Here is an 18532-nt window from a genome sequence, read left to right as displayed (position 1 = left end):
TGCGGATATTAAATCACAACATATTGAAAAATTAAAGGAGAGCTACAAAATAGTAAAAAGTGTTTTATAGTGTAGAATGAAATTATAAAATCAAATTGCAAACAAGAAAAAGTTTGTCTACAACTCGCCAGTACTGACAAGGTAAAAATGAAAAGTAGTTATTACCGCAGCTGCAGTGCATTTACAGGAAGAGAGAGAGAGAGAGAGAGAGAGAGAGAGAGAGAGCTACTGGAATGGCCTCTCCTCTGGCTGAGAGAAAAGTCTTTAAAGGTGTGTGGGGGATACTCTGAGTACACATACATAGATACACACAAAGGTGCTGCAATAAGGCAGTATTGATCAGTAATGGTGAACTATCTTTCTTTTCTCATTAACTTCTCTACATGAAGCATTCTGTACCCAGTCTCCGAGAATGAATCATGAGTTGCGTCTCACTTTTTCTGTCTTTCTGGCTCCTCTCCCCCCCCCCCCCCAAAAAAGGCACCCCCTCCCACTGAGGCCTGAACTTCTGGCTGAGGACAAGTTGCTGACAGAGCTGTCAAGACATGAGCCGATTATGTCCGGGGGGGTGGGGGGGCACGCGGTTACACATGGACGCCTCTCCGAACACCACAGGATGTGCCAACCTAAAGTGCTCCGGAGCAACACTTGCTGCTACGCCGGCTGAACTGGAAAAACACTGCAGCCATGGCAAGTAATGTACGATGAAGGTCACAGGGCTTATACTTGTGATTTTTTACTGGATAGTGGTCTTGGATGAGTGTTGCAGCGTGTGGGAAGAAAACCTGGCTTGTTCTAGTTTGTTTAGTTTGCAGGATAGAAAGGCCAGCACTAACAAGGCCCCATGAGGTGCTTTAAGACAGTCTGTTTCAAGGAAAGGGCCAAAGAGATTATTTTTTTTTAATTCACTCAGCTGGTCCACTCACACGACTTCACAACTTTGTTTCACTGACTTCTGTAAAAAAGGTCACTCACAGGGTAAAATGTCAGATAGACATGCTTGATGAATAATAAATCAATTTCCAGACAAATATCTCTGTTATTCTCTTATTCTAGATTCACTTCCTGGATCTAAGATCTGTTTTTTTGGGGTCTTCTCTCACTAAAATGAAATATGTTGGAGTTTCAGGCTGCTAGTCCAAAAAAAAAAAAAGCTGTTCAAAGATGTCACCTCAGACTCGAGAGCTTGTAATCGGGGTGTTTTTTTGTTTTTTTGTTTTTTTACTATTTTAAAACATTAAACTTGTCTAACAATCCTTATGTCAGAGGTATTGTGAGTAGAAGTGCATGGAAACCAGAAAATCTGCAAGCATGTTTTGTTTGCTCTAGCAGATCCGTCCCACCATCTACAGATTTCCGAGTTGGGCCAGTCACAACTATTATGTGGAGTGAGTTTTAATGACTGACTGAAGATCAATGTTAGGCATTGTTGTAAATAACCAATATGACTATTTTTAAAACATTTTGAACTCGATTTGATGTCAATAGAACCTCTTGGCTATACTCAATCCTTTCATGCCAAACATCAGAAACAATATGAATTCGACATCAAACTAAATGATATGCCGGCCATATCGGTGATTGGTCGGATCCTAATTTCTGTGATTGTTTGATATGCATTTCTTGCTAATGCGTCTTGGAAGTCAGATAATAAACTGAGCTTCACCAGGACTTAGCAGCAATGCCTTACTTCAAGGTAGATATGAGGTATAGTAGTAGCTGTTATTAGTGTTCTCTGTGTCTCTGGAGGCATAAGCAGTGTTTTTGATAGATGTTGGTGTCTTTGAAGAACAATGGGTTATTGCAGCTTGGATTTGTGGTCCATCGCTTGTTTTGCAAAGAAACTCAGGTTGGCAAATGCATCCCAAAATTTGAGTGTGAAACTTTTTTTGTATGTGGGTACCTGTTCGAGCTCATTGGGATTAATAATTCGAGAAATCAAAGAAATGCAACAGATTGAGGAAGATGCTGCAGCTGTTGGAAACGTTACATGACCGCATGGCTCCTTGACCATACACACTCAAAATTCTTGGGTCAGTATAGCAAGCTTTCAGAAATCTATTGATTCTATTGACTATATTTGCCATTAACACTAATCAGACATCCTAATATAACATGGCCAAATTTTGCTTTAATTGATTCAAAGAAAATCTCAACTGTGTCTGAATGTGTGCTCAGGCTTAATCATGCAGATACTCACAACAAAGATAGTTTTTTTACTTTGCTGCTCTGCAAACAAAATAAATCCACTTCCATTACCCTTTCAGCAGACACAAACCAACTGAAGGTTATTCCAAATAAATGTGTCATGCTACTTGTGCTCTGCTTTAGATCTTCAGTGCACAGAACATACCCTGAGGCAGTATTAAAGCTTCAATACAAATATCCCTGAATATACCTCTCATTCTTCAAAGATGCTTTGCTTATACCAAAAAAAAAGTTAGGATATATTTTGCATGACAGGGCTCACATTTCACTTCAGACAACCTTAAAGCTCCTGAGAGGAGTTTTTAAAGTGGCTAAGAAATGGACTGAATAAATGCCAATTCCTCTTTATAATCTAAAAAAAGCAGACAAGACCATCAGCATCAAGACGGACTATTTCTATAGTGTTATATTTTGTGTTGGAAACCACTGGTGACAGACAACACGAGTTACAACATCCTTTTTTTTAAATTTACAAACACCTTCAATGAGTAATTTGAAGAGTAAAAGATAGCAAGATGATCATTTATGTTAAAAAAAAACAAAAAAACAATACTTGCACATGAGAAGGACAACATCTGCAAAGAGATGTCCACTCTTTCCGAATGGGGCCATTTGGGGGGCACCAAATCGACACAAACTGAAAGTTCCTCACATGAGCTTTAAGATACACACTCGTCTTTTGTGAACTCTTTAATTCAATTCCTTTTCATCCCAAATTAAGAAACCTTTTCCTTCTCTAGCATGATGTTGCCACAAGCAACTAATCAGGAAGAAACACTGACGTCTCACCAGTATTATTGTAATGAATAATTCACAGGCTTTTGTGCAAAAAAGCCCAGCAGCAAAGGCAAATAAACAGGTTTTCCCCGAATGCTGCTTTGATGAGGAGCCCTGTAAACATTTTGTAAAGTAATCACCCATCTTTTCTTCACCTACATGAAACGTGTTCATTTGGCACGATTTTAAATCCCAAATTTCTAATTTTTTTTTTTTCAATCCTAAAAAAAATCATTCTGCCAGTCCAGATTTTAGTTTTTCACTTTTATTCTCCCATTAAATGACTGATTCTGCATATCATTACTCATATGGTTCTATGTTTGTTTGCAGTCGAGACAGAAATTGTTGCTATTGAAGTTCACGACCCCAAGCTGAAAGACATATGAATTCAAAGTAAGCAAAGTCCCTGCAGCTCTCTCAAAGAATTGCCGGAGCATCTAAACGTATTTGAATAATCCACATTTTAGTTCAGAATTAATCACACATGAGTTATGCAAGCTAACTCAAGTCTCTCCCTCTGATACTGCACATGCTATGAAACTACGAGTGTCAGCTTTAACTTGAGAATGACAACACTGATGGGGAAAAACAGTTCCCAAAAAGTGCTATGAGGAACGTTTTGAAAGGTGAAGATGTTAAATTCCACATGTGAAGGTAGTGAGGATGAATGTACATTTTTCAAGGGTGGAGATTGAACATATTACTCCATCTCTGAATGAATAAATGTTTCCCTTGAATGAAGTGAGTAGATTTGGCAGTGTTCGCCTTCAACTGTGTGTGCTTGGGGGGTGGGGGGATGTTTTTACTTGTGTTAGCTCTTATGCTAGCTTATGGAACATCCAAACTCATCTCTATACGTCTGTAGGATATAGCCTTAATAGCTGCGACTACACCGCAAGCTCTACTGGTTCCTCAATTAAGGGAGTCAACACGGAAACAAGCCTTCATTTCATAATGAATAATTCAGCCTGTATCTTATTGGCTGCTAGCGTTTGTGATGGGCACAGTGTGGAGCAGCTCGGGGCCATATTGACTTTAATTGTGACTGGCATCTACAGGCTTTCCTCCCAGTGTGCTGAAGAAAATGTCCCCGATGCTTGGCGGACCCTGCAGCTCACAGTGAGGCCTTTAAAGGGAAATGAGCTGTAATTAGTTGATAGAGAGGTGACCTCAATGCAGAAAATGCCATGTTAATGCAGTGCGATCAGACGCCAGAGAATACTGCTGCTGCTGTCTGAAGCAGAGAGTAGAATGGATTGCAGGAAACCACAGAGCTACAACGCGGAGTTCCAGAAAGGTAGTGATTGTTTTGGACATTCATAATAGTACATCAATATCAGTATACAAGCAGAAATGAAAAATACAGAGAAGTGCTTGTGATACTTCGCATTGATGGTGAAAAATGTATTCAAAGCTTTGGCAGAGGGGTGCCGGGTAGCTTAGCGGATATGTTTGCCCCCCCCCCCCCCCACCCCCATGTTCGATCTGACCTGGGCCCTTTGCTGCATGTCAGCCTCCGCTCTCTCTCCTACAAATGTTTCCTGTCCCTTTTCATCTGTCCTTTCCAACAAAAGCACAAGAAGCCAAAGGGACAATAATGGGTCAAAAAAAATTATAAAAATTATATAGACCATGAGAAATACACAGATTGACTTTTTTACTTTGTACGAAAATCCCCAAATTGAGCTTTAAGTACTTAAGATACCACGTCTCCATTACATTTTGTCCACTAGAGGGCGTTTAAAGCAATTATTTTTGGACTTTAAGATGACTGTAATCTGTAAATACATACCTTCCTAATTTTTTTTGTGTTCATATAAAGACTTAATTTTGTATGATGTGTTCAAATTGCACTCTTCAAATCATTTTCATTACTGAATTAACAAAGAGCATTAGTCAGGTTTTACTCCATGTGTTAACCATTAACCAGAGGAATCTGATGCATTACTAGGATATTATAGCTGGTTAATTTATTTATGTCTTTTATTTTACTTCGTATTGTAATTTTTTTTTTTTAAACGCTTGGGCCCCTTAAGTTCCTGTATTGTCAAGAGTATTTTCCTTATTAGTTTTTATAAAGTAACAAGGTAATTCATTTGTTTGTAATCTCAATGATATAGAAAAGTGATTTCTAGAAAAAATGTCAGCTAGAAATGCCGAACATATGTTTGCGATAATGTTGCCGTTAATTAATGTGTCCAACAGAGCCTTCAAATGGTCTATATCTTTTTCAATATTCTTCAGTGCCATAATATAATATCTACATGTGTTAAGGAGAAAGAAAAAATATGTACTGAATTATAACTAACTACCATTTAATAACTCAAGTGTCACTATAATTGGACACGACTATCAACTATTGGTCTGGCCCTTATATCTTTTGTATCCATACAATTTCCTTTGTTAAAAACTCATTATCGTATCATTTAAATGGAGCTTGTAATCTTTTTAATAATGCTGCCAATGTACTGTACATTTATTTCAAATTCATTTCAATTCAGAGAATTAAAAGGATGTCTTATTCAGTATGTAACTAAAACTTCCATTTCTATTCAAGCAACAATCACACCATGGATGTCCCACTTCACATCTCACTATCACACATTCACCACAAAGAAGAAGAAATTAAGCAATCCCAAAAATTCCCAGCTTTAACCTTCAGTCGTTTTTCTCTTTTTTTAAAAGACATAGTTCTTTCAAATTCTTGTTTTTGTAGGACACCCATGAAGGTGAACCCAATTCGGAGACAGACAGGACGGTATTTCATCGAGGTAAAATGGGTGCTTGGGTAACCACACCCTCAGCAAAGTGACACAGTGCAAGATCCAAGAAACAATTTCATCTGGAAACAATGCATAAAAAGACAAAAAAATATATTTTTCCCCCATACACTGTTTTTGATTTATGGATCCCAAATGTACGGACGTGTGTATATAACTGCCTCAGCAGAGTCACTTCAGTTTACCCATTTAGGATTTATCTCTGTTAATGGCCAGGGCTCAGACAGAAACACTGTCTCATAAGTGCTTTATCAAGGAAACTGAGATGCATTATATGCATGGCATGAGCCAGCCAAAGCTCTGAGGCCGATTGTGTTTCTGCACCAAATCAAGCAATTTTCTTCTTTCCTCCCCACTGCAATGGGAGAAGTGAAAAGGTAGATAACACCTTCTAAACAATTAGTGACAGGTCTGCAGAGTATCGCGGAGGGCAACCTCCATTTTTATGGCAAGGGTACTCTGAATTTAGCTTTACTGTGCGTGCTGACCAAGGCTGTGCGTGGTGACTTTCTGCACAAAAATGACAGCAGACCCGGAACAACAATGCATTTAAAATTCATACAGAGCTGCTCTTGCATGGGCAAACAGTGACTCAGGAGTCATTCTCCTGCTCAAATGAATCACCTGATTGTAGATGCAAATGAAATGGCGCCTGTTGAGGCATGCAAACTGATTGTAAACGAATTGTTCAGAGGCAACGGTCGGCTAGGTAATCGATTCCAATGGCTTTCTGCTGATAAAAGAGGTGTGGGGGGGAAAGGAGGATGGGGAGGATTGACACATACTGGCAGTCAAAATAAAATGTATTATATGTAGGCTATGGTGGGATTTGTTTCCCACTCAAAGCTGGTGTATAAGCTTTCACAAGGCTCCCATCAAAAACAAAAACAATCCTGGGCATATTCCAAGGGGAATTTTTGCAAAACCCGAGTCTACTGTGCTATAGATTTTCCCACAACCTATACCACAGTTCAACAAATACTCCTTTGATTCCTCCTGTCAGCATCCAATATTTACATGTCCATCATTTTTACAAATACAATTTCACCAAACGAACCTATTGTCAATGCTACCCCTCCTAACACACACACACAATCTACAGAAAACGTAGCAAGCCTTGTCGACCCCAGCGTGGCTCTAGTGCAGAGATAGGGGAGCCTAATCCATGTCCCTCTGAGAGATCGCCCAGAAAGATGAAGCCTTAATTAGCTAGATAAAACCCTACATAATGACGCTATTGATATAGACTCGGAAATGAGGTCTAAGCAGGACAAAAAAGAAAAGAAAAAAAAAAAAGAGCACCGTATATTAGATGGCCGAGACGAGAGGTTAACAAAATAACTTGCAGAGGATGGGGAAGGAAAAAAAAGGGGCACTTCACTCTCACTCTTAACTCCAACATGGGAGCATTGTCTCATCTCTCGGAGCAATCCACCTGCTGAAAAAAAGAATCTCTCATAAGAAGCTTAGAGAAAAATGCTGACCTTCATATAATCAAAGATTATGTGGAGGAAAACAACAACAGTTTTTTGGAGTACTTAAGCAATAGCACTCATGGGAGGTTCGAGCAATTAAAGGCAAAATTACTTGTCTAAGCTGTCCTTGTATCCTCCCCGTTCTCTATCTCCGGTTCCCTGTAGTATGAGACGAGGTCATAAAGATAGTGCGAAGAAAAGAATCACATCTCACTTGCGCTGCTAATCCTAGGGGGTACGAGAGGGAGTAGAATCTCCCTTTTAGAAAGACAATCTAGGTATTTCACATGCTACACATGGATCAATGACAAGGTGACCCCGTATAGTAATACCAGATGGCTTTAGGGTTGGCAGAGGCACCGCAAATCCCTTGTCAACACTTGTGCACGCTTTAAAAGAAGTCACAGAAAAAGGTGTTAGAACTTTACTTTGTCAAGTAATACTGCGTTGAAGAATGGTGCATTTAAGGGTGGATTAATACCTCTTAGAAAAACCTCATTACATTCTCAGTGTAACTCATATCAAAGCCCATCCAACCTCAGTTTTTTTAGAGCAAGGAAGTGAGAGCCATTCTGCGTCTTCTGCTCTAATGAATGAATGAGAATGTGTCTGTCCTTTTCCTTTGTTCCACCCTCACCCCCGCCCCACAAAGAGCTGTGTCTTTGTCGCAGCACGCTGACAGCCAAATGATATGCTCGTGGACAGACTTTTTTTTAGAGTTCTCTCTCTGGAGCCTCGTCATGTTAGCCACGACGTTGTGATGTAGTTTGTATGACATCTGCAGAGAAGACACAAGTCAGCAGTGCTGCAGAACAGTTATTTATAGAGCCGGTAGAGAGATGAGGTAAAAACTATCCTGGATTTAAGACAGCAACAACAAAACAAACAGCTAACTGAAAGCGATCCAAAATGTTTAGGTAAATGGTAAATGAACTTAAGCTTGTAAAGTGCTATTCCAGTCTTCTGACTACTCAAAGCGTTCACACTGATGGCAGAGGTTGCTATGTAAAGTGTATCTATCAGATGTATCTAATCCCATTCATACACATTCAAACGTCGCAGACCAAGAAGTGGGAGCAAATTTTGGTTAAGTGTCTTGCCCAAGGACACTTCGGACATGTAGCTGCAGGAGCTGGGGATCGAACCCCCGACCTTCCCAGTTGAGAGACGACCGGCTTTACCGACTGAGCCACAGCCGCCCCCCGGGCAGTTCAGGGCGGTTAACAGTTGTACTTTAAGTCGAAATTCAATTTTTGCATTTAAAAGTAAAACTATTTGTAATATTAAGCAATTTTCATATTCAATATATTTTTTTCCACCATCGTTCAAGCCAAAATGCAAAATAAAAAAGTCAGGATGCAAATAATTGTATGCGAGAAAATGCTGTTTTTCTCCCTTTATGTTGATGATAACCTCATATATTTTGGTTTTACCCGAAGGCTATTGTTATAACATGAACACAATGGGCAATTGGAAATCATGACGTGTCTTTCAGTGTTGTTTGATGCTATACAAAATAATAGTCAACTTCTCATAATTCATTAATTAATGGAAAATGGAAGTATTTTTTTCCACCTTGTAAAATGCTATCAACATGACACTAAATACAGTCATCCTGAAACTGTTATGGCGACTACGTGTCCTAAAATGCTCTATCATAAGCCTCACAGACCATGGTTAATCTAAAAGACACATATTCCTTATCATTGTTTGACTCATTACCAACATGGCAGCAGCAGGCAAAAAAAACTGCTAAGATGAAAACTAAGATGCTGAACTATTTATTTGGCATTTGCATATCTACCACAGGTTGGGGACCATGGTGATGGTGGATTATATTATAAAGGGAGAATCCTCCTGAGGTTTCTTTTTTTAGAGTATAGGGGGAATTTTCAGAGCCCATTACCTCACACTGTAAACAAGAATATAATGCAAAGTGAGAGCTATACCATAGTTCACTCTAAGCATGTTTTTTGTTTTCTTTTGCACCTGATATTGAGTTATTTTCGTCATTGTAATAACTTTCCCCACTTTTACACCTATGAACTTTGCTAAATCAGTTTTGAAATGGAAGGGTTAAATTGCCTGGACCATCTTCAGCACCCTGCAGACCTGATCTCTCTCTCTCCTTCAGATTCCCACAGGTTCCCAAACTACTTTGCACTTCTGTGGCGGCACGTCACTCGCCAGCATCCAACAAGGTCAAATGCCATTTCATTTTCTCGCCTTTGATCGCTGCCTGGCTCTTTCATCAGTCCCCACCCTCCCCGTCCGCCCACATGCCGCCATTTCACCGGTTTAACTGCCCTCACTCATCCCCCTGCAGCTTTAGAGGATGCGACGGGCAGAAGCTGCAGTTAAAATATGTCTGTCCAGAGGAAATACATAAGCAATCGATCAACTTCACCTTGACAAACTCATAAAGTCAGAGCTATGCGTTGCTTTTAGACAAGATGAGGAATATAATCCAAACAGAGCACATTGTGCATTTAAGAGTGGCATGCATAAATCTCAAAGCCCTCCACCAGTGATTTTGCTTCTTCTGTCCTTGGGTGAAGCTTGCTGCATTCTGCTTTTCCAAATGAAAGCAGAAACACTTTAACTAAATGAGAATCTCCATCTGTCTCCCTGCAAAATCTCCACCCCCCCCCCCCCCCACACACACACACACACACACACACACACACACACTGTGAAAACTTATATGATTTGGAGTCTAATAAATAAACCCTTATACCTAATACACACATTAAAAACACAAACAAAGTGACTGTCTTTACAATTTATATCATCTTTATATCAACTCCTTATGCCAACCAGCTCCATGTTTAAATGTGGGAAATACAGTTGGCCCAATGGACCTTTCAACATGTCGTGTAAACAGAACAAAAAAAATACATATTGGAGCTGTCTCATTAAGATCTTGGAATTAATTATAACAATTGAACAGTCATGCCTTTGAGAAACAAGGTGACATTAAATTAGGTTTTTATCTTTTATTTAGGGACAAGTGTTGCAAATTAGCACCCGCTATAAACACTATGATACTTGCATTGGATGGCTGTTTATAGTTAGTCTATGTATATTGTATCATGTATATGTCCCTATCAAATAAACTATGAATAAATAAATAAATGATGTCCATGTCAGATCATGTTGAATGATTTAATGTACTCATTAGATACTAATGATACAATATTCAATACAAAATTGATTCCAGTTTATATCAATGTGGAATGCTTTAACTAGTCTGAAGGGTTGCTTGGTTTATCTGTTCTTGCTTGTTTTCGCAGCATTATTAATAAAGCACTTTGGGGGTTTTTGGGCGGCTGGTCAGATTTAATAAGCAGTGTTGATGCTTTTTTTTGGCTGGGAAAACTTGTGATGAGCATTTGTCATTATTTTTAAAATGATGTTGAGCTAAAGATGATGTTGCTATGGGTGGGTAAAATCAGCAATTGAAATTATTTTAATAGGCAGCACTGAGTCACCCTGGGTTCCTCAAATTTTGCAGTGTTTACACGTTTGATCATTTTTTTTAGACTCACCAGTGCTGAACAGCAAAACGTATATAATAAAGGACGGCTTATGTAAGGGACAGATCAAATCCTAGCTGACATAATCAACATATATAGACATGTCTAAGAACATAAACAGTACACACACTTGAATACAGAAGTAGAACAGCCCTGCTACAATATGATTGTTACTAAGGATGTAAACACATTCAGTGGAAAGGCATATGTTCCTGTATACAGTATCTACAAGAATTGATGGAGCGCTCTATGTCATATCAAAGTGGGGTTTTTTTTCAGCTTCTTCACGTCTGACAAACCAACATCTTCTCATGCCACCCGGTCTGGTCGATAACCTGAAATCTGACCTTGTGTTTCCTCTCTGCACTTTCGCTCGCCTCCATCAACAGTATTAGCAGGTCTTTGTTACAATGTTCTGTCATTCCTTTTCTTTCTCCCAGCGTAGACAGCGAGTGGGTGAAAGAAAAGCCAGTGTGCGGTAGGGAGGGAGGGGGGAGAGAGGGAGACATGCAGACAGTAAGAGATAGAGAGAGAGAGGTTTTAGGGATGTTGAACAGCAAAAGTGAGAACGAGGAAGAGCACCAAAGAGCCGGAGAAAAGGGAGCTTTTAGGGGAACTAAAAGCCTCTGCCCCTTTGTACCTCAAAGCTCGGCCCTGTTGTCTGGAATCACATGATGAATGGGAACAGACTGTCAATGGATAAAAAGCAATGAAAGTTATCGGACCAAAAAAAAGAGGATAATGTGCTTGAGGCACATTAAAATATTGGAATCATCAAAGAACGCTTTAATCCAAGTATCACAGAGAGTAGCCTGTCTATACCGAGGCAGCACTTGAACAGGGGTGCTCATGTTCTTAATGAATTCTAATGGGATTACTGGCTGCTAATGGCACTTATTGAGTGGCATGAAATAGCCACAGCAACCAAACAAGTTCTGAGACATGTTCAGGCCTTTATCCAAATGAATTAGCTCAATTGCAAAAAAAAGGAACTGCTTGTTGGTCAGACAAAACATGAGCAGGTTCATCACTGAAATAGTACCCAAAAGATATCCAAAATGATTAATTCATATGGAGGAGTCCTGTAGCAGACCAGGTGTAGATGACAACTTCACTTCTAAGTAGAGCCTCGGACAGCGTACTAGACAAAAAGGAGAGAGAGTGGAGGGTGCTAGTACTGTACCACAACAACGAACTCAGTGAACTCTGCCTCTCAACAAGGTATTTTAACGGCTATTATGAGAGCAAGGTGGGGTAAAAACACAAATCTTGTTCCCACTTATGGAAAACATACTCCATTGGTGAGTGGCTGTACAAGTGGGGCTCCTATTGTCCCAAAATTGGATTTCTAGTCACCAGTGAATAGCACTGCTTGAATAGATGCTTTCAGTAGAACAGATGGAACATATTGTAATTTTGCTGCACAATACTAATCATCACCGGCGCAAAACAATTTATTCAGTCTCTGGTTATAAATCCATGCGCAGTTATCAAAGGAGACAATAATATGTATTGTCTACAGATGGATTGGGAAGGGAGCACATTGTAAATAATAATGTCAATGGAATCCACATCCAAAAATATCACAATTTGGTTTGTCAGTTGTTGTGAAGTTTTTGGTTATACACCTGAAGTATAGCCACAATATCTGACTAATCTGTGTGTTAATGGCAGGACTTTATGGGTATTGATAGGAAACATAGACAGGGAATTAAAGGATGCCTTTTCCTACTTCCTCAAGCATCTCTATGCAGATGTTTTAGCTCTACTCTTCTATCCCCAGCTGCCAGTCTGAGGCCATCCGCTGCCTCAGGAAATGGGGTTTACGGCCCACTAGCAGCTTAGTAGGGTGATATAAGTGTCATTCACACAATCATCTAAAAGATGGGTGTCCACGTTTAAGTCTGCCCGGCAACAGGGGAACCATCATTGGACTGATTAGTCCCTAGATGCAGTGAATACAAATGTCCTCTTCAGAGGGTTGCTGACCCCCAACCTCATCCACCATTAAAGCTTTTTTTTTAATGATCTATACTCAGAGATACTCAAGCTGGTTTATAGCAGGATGTCACCTCAACTCTTGCTTTGATTAGTTTGCATGTATTTAATGCAAATAATGTGTAAGGTAATTGTATTAAAAGCATATTCAAGGGCTCATCAAAATTCTGTCAGTGGTCATGCATTATTAGAATAAAATCTATATGGATGCTCCATTTGCATGCAGACTGCATAGGGTCAAGGCTTGTGGGGGCCGCAACAGTCCTCTTTGCATTCTTTAGCCAATGATCCAATTCTGCTGCCTGCCGGTTGCCATTTGAAAATGTGGTAATCCAGCTTTTCTTTATGGACTCCTTTTCACACAAACACACAAGGTGAAATCAGTTTCTCAAGGCACCTTTGCAAAAAAGAAAAAAAAAAAAAACGCTCTAAAGACATTTTTCACAACACTGCGAGGCTGATCAGAATTAACTGCACTCGGTGTCAGCTTTTCTAACACGGATCCTTTAAAGGTGAATGGACCCTACAGGCTAATGTGAATGCCTGGCATTTATACGTGCCTCTGACATGCCTCTAACAAGGCTGTACTGTTCAATGACATTTCAAAGAAGGATTCATTCATACAGTAATGAAGCTATAATCACAGATGTACCTTTCAGAGATCCTTTCTATTTTTTTCTGCCACTTTATAATATGGATCTATCTGTAGCAGTACATTACATTTACTGGCAGGCAGCTTTGCCCATATATAGGGAACCAGCTTTGAGACCGGTATCATGGATGGGATAAACACAAGGTTACCAATTTGAATAAATTCTGGATTAGCATATACAATAATTATGGTAATGTGTCCGACAGCAAAAGATTAAGGCCAATGCATTCACACTTCAACAAATTTGATTCCACAAATGAATCAGTGGAAGCCACTATCACTCTAATGAAGGTAAAGTGGAGATCAACAAATGGGTTACATGCATAAATGTGAGTAATCACAGCAGGGTTCCCTCATATGGGAACGTGACTGAATGCAAATATATTAAACAAAGCTTTGTTATAGCAGGATGAATTGTTTGGATCTGAGAGCATCGGAGTTTAGCAATTTGGTTCTTGACGTCTTGATTTTCTGGAGCCAAAAATGCCCACCATGAGATGATAGATTGGATAAACATTGCTACTCCTCTATCAGCGATGAGAGGCCAGCTTGGCAGTGTCTATCTTGTCAGTAGGAATGCCTTCAAGCATTCCCTGCTTTGTCCTTGATTTCCGTCTTCATGGGACCATTACCCTTAGAAATAACATTATGCTGTAATGAAGTAGACTTGAAACAAGCGATTGATTCCATAGACTTATTAGGAAAGGGTTAAAATGTTGTAACAAGTCAGCTGAACGGTAGGCTAAATTGACCATTTTATTTGTTTTAAAAATAGGAATCCATCTTTTGTTTCCAGAGGAGTCACCCCCCTGCTGGCTATAAGAAGAATGCAGCTTCTTGGCATTTCCACATTTGGTTAATCAAAGGCTTTTTTCACTTCTTATATACAATCTCTGGTTTTCAATAATAGATTACATATGTGAAAAACTAATAACAGGCATGACAATCAGCTGCTTTGTTAAAAACATACAATAACAAAGTGTGACTCTAGTAATATTTGGAATTTTGATCAAAGGGGAAATTAGTGAAATACATGTTTTTTTGATGCTTTTAGTGCCACATTGTCTTCTACACAACATCTTTAAGGGGGGAATGCAGTGCTACGCCTTTGTCACAAAAGACCAACAATTCTTAAGACTTTCAGACAGCATGTGCATCCGCTCTTCCTGCTTATCTTCCTCTAAAGACATCCACCAAGGACAACATTGACACCCCCACTCCCCCACTCATCAGACAGCCGCTATGATACCACCGCAGGCTTCTTTATAAACATGCCATGCAGCCTCAGGCGTCGACGTATCGAGGCAGTGGCGTCAAGTGGACTGACAGGCCCGGACTTATGAAAACAACATAATTGCCGTCCCGGGTGAAAACGCCTCACAGTGTCACTCTAACATGGAGTAGGCATGGTGACCTCACAACTGGGAGCTAATAAACACCTTGTCGATGCAGAAGGTGTCAGTTTTACACCAAGGATGAATGTCTCTAAGAGACGCTGCAGCACGTCATAAGCCAGCATTAGCCCGCTCACTAACACTGTTGGTCATTTAGTGCGTTGTGAGAAGGCGGGTCAGTCATCACGCTGCTGACATCACGGTCCACACCTTCACCACCCACTCCGTCTCGACTGCTCCTCTGCCTCGCTACATGCTGACGAATCCGTGCTGAAGATGATCTCTTTCACCAATGATTCAAATGCTCTCTGCTCTCGTTTTTTTTTTTTTTTCCTACATGAGAGTAAAGTACAAACCCACCAAATGATACCATACTTCAAAAAAAAGACATAATGCTGTTATGAGGAGCGCTATTTTTCTCATGACACTGGATACTCTGTATAATCGCAGCAGCCAGCATACTGAGGTTCAGCTTATTGCAAACATTGATCAACTTCTTGTAATTCAATATAGCATGTCAACAGCAGCATAATGTTGGAGGAGAGGAGGGAGGGGGGATTGAGGGAGTGGGTCTTTGTTACATGTGTCCTAAAGCCTATTGCAGGGTTAGAGAGGTGAATCCTATCGACAACTGGGAGATTGCCAAGGTCAGCGGCCCGCACATTTGTTTAATGAAGGCAGCCAGGTCGTCTGGACAAAGCGGATCACACACTCGGGCAGCGTCTTAGCTGTTGCGAGGCAGCCATGATTGAGTCAGCAGTATCCCCACCAATGATGAAAGGAGAATCAAGAGTACAAAACCACTGAATACTGGATTTTCCAGCCTGTGAGTTTTCTAAAAGAATCCAAAGATATTAAAGAAACACATTTGGTGTTACAAGGTCACTGGGATGTCACTATTGAGTGCCAGAAACACACTATAGAGGCCAAAGCACGGGGAGGAAACTAAAGCTATTTCAGAGCACATACCACTCTGAGAGAATAGATGAACTCAGATAAAGCTGTATTGCACCTACGGAGACCTTTTTTTGCCACACCCTTGCCCGTGTGTCTGTGTGATATCGCAGAGTGTATCAGCCATCTATCATGCCGGATTGTGAACCCAGATAAAGGCAGAGAGGGCTGTGCTGAGGCTTGCTCCTGCTCTATCTGGCAGTCCGCTCCCTCCGGCTATTTATAACCAATAGAGCTACAGCACTTTATGAATGTCCGCAGGCTCAGCATCACACAGTCTTCTGATACTCTGCCGCACACTGTTCTTTGGTGTGTCATTAGAAGAGGCAGTGCAAGAGGGTGACAATTTGATGGGGGTTGGGGGGGGGGGGGGGTGACTGTCATAGCCTATATTCTCTGCATATGCTGCCTTGAATAACAAACAACAGAAGGCGTGTGGCAGCATCAACACACAACTTCCAATCCTGCATCCTGTGTAGTCGCACTCTGAGCTATATATAGATCCCATGGACTGTTGTGTTGTTGAAAACCAACCCAAAAAAATCCAAAAGTGGCTCCTGAGGATCAATAAAAAACGCAGGAGTCCGTTGCAGCAGTAGCCTGTTCTGCTTTTTCATCCTGTGCCCATTTAACAGATAGCCATCTTTGCAGATGAATCAAATGGCATATGGGCAGGATCACGACTGCTTCACACTTGCCCACATAGAGAAATGTTTTCTTAGCAGTGGCCAAAGAAAGGCTAGATTAAGATAACATTTTCCCCCACACACACACTCATCACTCTCTCTCTCTCTCTCTCTCTCTCTCTCTCTCTCTCTCTCTCTCTCTCACACACACACACACACACACACACACACACACACATACACACACTCACATTCGCGGGACAATTACATTTGATTAATGGCTTAAGCCTCCGTCCTCCCAGACAGGCACACATACGCAGAGAAATTACCAGAAAAGGAGATTACTCTGTCGAGTATGTGTACGGATAACAAATCTATAAATTAAATTTCCAAACTGAGTGGATTAGACGCGTCTTTTACCTGCAGAGGACGCGCCTAACCACACTCCAGATCTCCCCCCCCCCCCACACCCCCGCCCCCCTTCCCTTTCTTCGCTGTCCTGTCAACCGCTTGTGCCCTATAATCATCGTAATATATTAACGGATTTGACATCGACATGAGATCCGAGGAGTTTTAGGAAAGCCTCTGGAGTGCGCTGATGTCGCCACTGGCGCACTAGAATCCACATATTTGAGGGATGTTTTCTTCAAAGTAGCCCAGAGAGACCCGAGGTTTAGCTGCATTCTGGAAAATCCATCCCTCTAAAATATTGGCCTTATAGCCCACATTAAACTGCATCGAACCAAGAACACACAGAATATTCCCCAAAAACCGTATTTGCGTTAAAAGATCCTCATTTTGTCGCTTTTCATCGGATACTCACCTGCTGTAGGCTTCACTGAATCCAAGCATCCTTTCGCATTTCTCCCCGACGGCAACTCCCAGTCACCAACACTCAAATTGAGACGCACTATCTCAAGTCCATCGCCTTGAAAGACAGCTCTCAGAAAAACGGGAGAACGAAGAAAGGGGAGGAAGAAAGACAGCAGCCAGCCGTTTCCTTGCAGATTCCCAATGAGTTTCTCCACCGCGGCAGCACCGCGGCTTTAAAGATGCCAGCTGTAGTTAAAACAGGCAACCCACACACACACACACACACACTTTAACACACGCGCACCTAGCAGAGACACAGCGCGATCCTCCCTGGGTTTAATGGGACTCCCTGTGCGCCCGAACTCGTCCGTGGATGAGTGTGGAGATAAAGAAGGAATGCAAATGGCAGGTAGAGAAAGAAAGAGAGAGAGAGAGAGAGAGAGAGAGAGAGAGAGAGAGAGAGAACAACTCCCACGCACCGCTCCCGATGCGAGCGCGCACAGTTCTCTCTCCTTGATGCAGTCTCTCCACACAGCCACACACTCACACAGCACGGCAGTGTGTCTGTCTGTGTGTGTGTGTGTGTGTGTGTGTGTGTGTGTGTGTGTGTGTGTGTGTGTGTGTGTGTGTGTGTGTGTGTGTGACTGCTGGCTGTCGTCAGTGGCACAGGCAATCCGCCTGCTGGAGGAGGGAGGGACGGAGATGATCGGCGGAACACACTCTGCCCGGTGTCCTACTAAAGTGTGTGTGTGGTAGAAGTATGTGAGTAACTGCGTGTGTGGGGATGTTCGCCTGTATACGTTTGATCACTGCACGCATGCAGTCTGTTCATTTGCAGCCCTTTTATTTAGACTGTGTGGCAGTTTTGTTAACCAGCCTTATCTGTCCGGATTCATCTGTCCAGATTTCAACCTCCCCTGTGCGCAAAATGTTTACGCACAAGGACACACGCGCAAAGGGCGCCTTTCAAAACATTCTCTGGGGATGAATTAAAACAATATAAGCTCTCATTACCCTTGCAAAATGCAAATATTCCCCCACCAGTCGGCTTGCAAATATACAGAAATAAAAATCAGATCCTGATTCTGGAGTGGATTTGAGGTAGCAGTTCCTCTTTTGAGAGCCTGATGGCACTGTGGGCTTCAGTGTGCAACACACATGGACAACACAGGCTTTCTGCAGGAGGCGGCCCGGAGTGTGTTGTCTCTTACATATCTGATCCTTTGTCTGTCTCCTGCGATTTTAAAAGAGAAGCTCTCATGCACAATCAGCCAAAGATTGCGGAGGTTTTTTTTTAAAAGAAAGAAGCAGCAAGACTG

The 18532-nt window shown here is 41.3% G+C and overlaps 1 protein-coding gene across 2 annotated transcripts in view; it reads right to left on the bottom strand.

Annotated features, from left to right (window-relative positions):
* Positions 1–18532, bottom strand: part of lingo1a (leucine rich repeat and Ig domain containing 1a) — a 146457-nt gene that overhangs the window by 12663 nt on the left and 115262 nt on the right. Inside the window, exon 1 of one of the 2 annotated variants that reach the window (XM_020660677.3) lies at positions 17224–17881. The exons of the other annotated variant lie outside the window; for it this stretch is intronic. The gene's annotated coding sequence lies outside the window, so the exon portion shown is untranslated. Of the gene's footprint in view, positions 1–17223; positions 17882–18532 lie in introns of those variants that run through there. 2 annotated transcript variants of the gene reach the window in all.

This window comes from Labrus bergylta, chromosome 7 (genome assembly GCF_963930695.1).
Source record: "Labrus bergylta chromosome 7, fLabBer1.1, whole genome shotgun sequence".
Classification (NCBI taxonomy): domain Eukaryota; kingdom Metazoa; phylum Chordata; class Actinopteri; order Labriformes; family Labridae; genus Labrus; species Labrus bergylta.
This window is presented reverse-complemented; position numbering and strand designations above follow the sequence as displayed.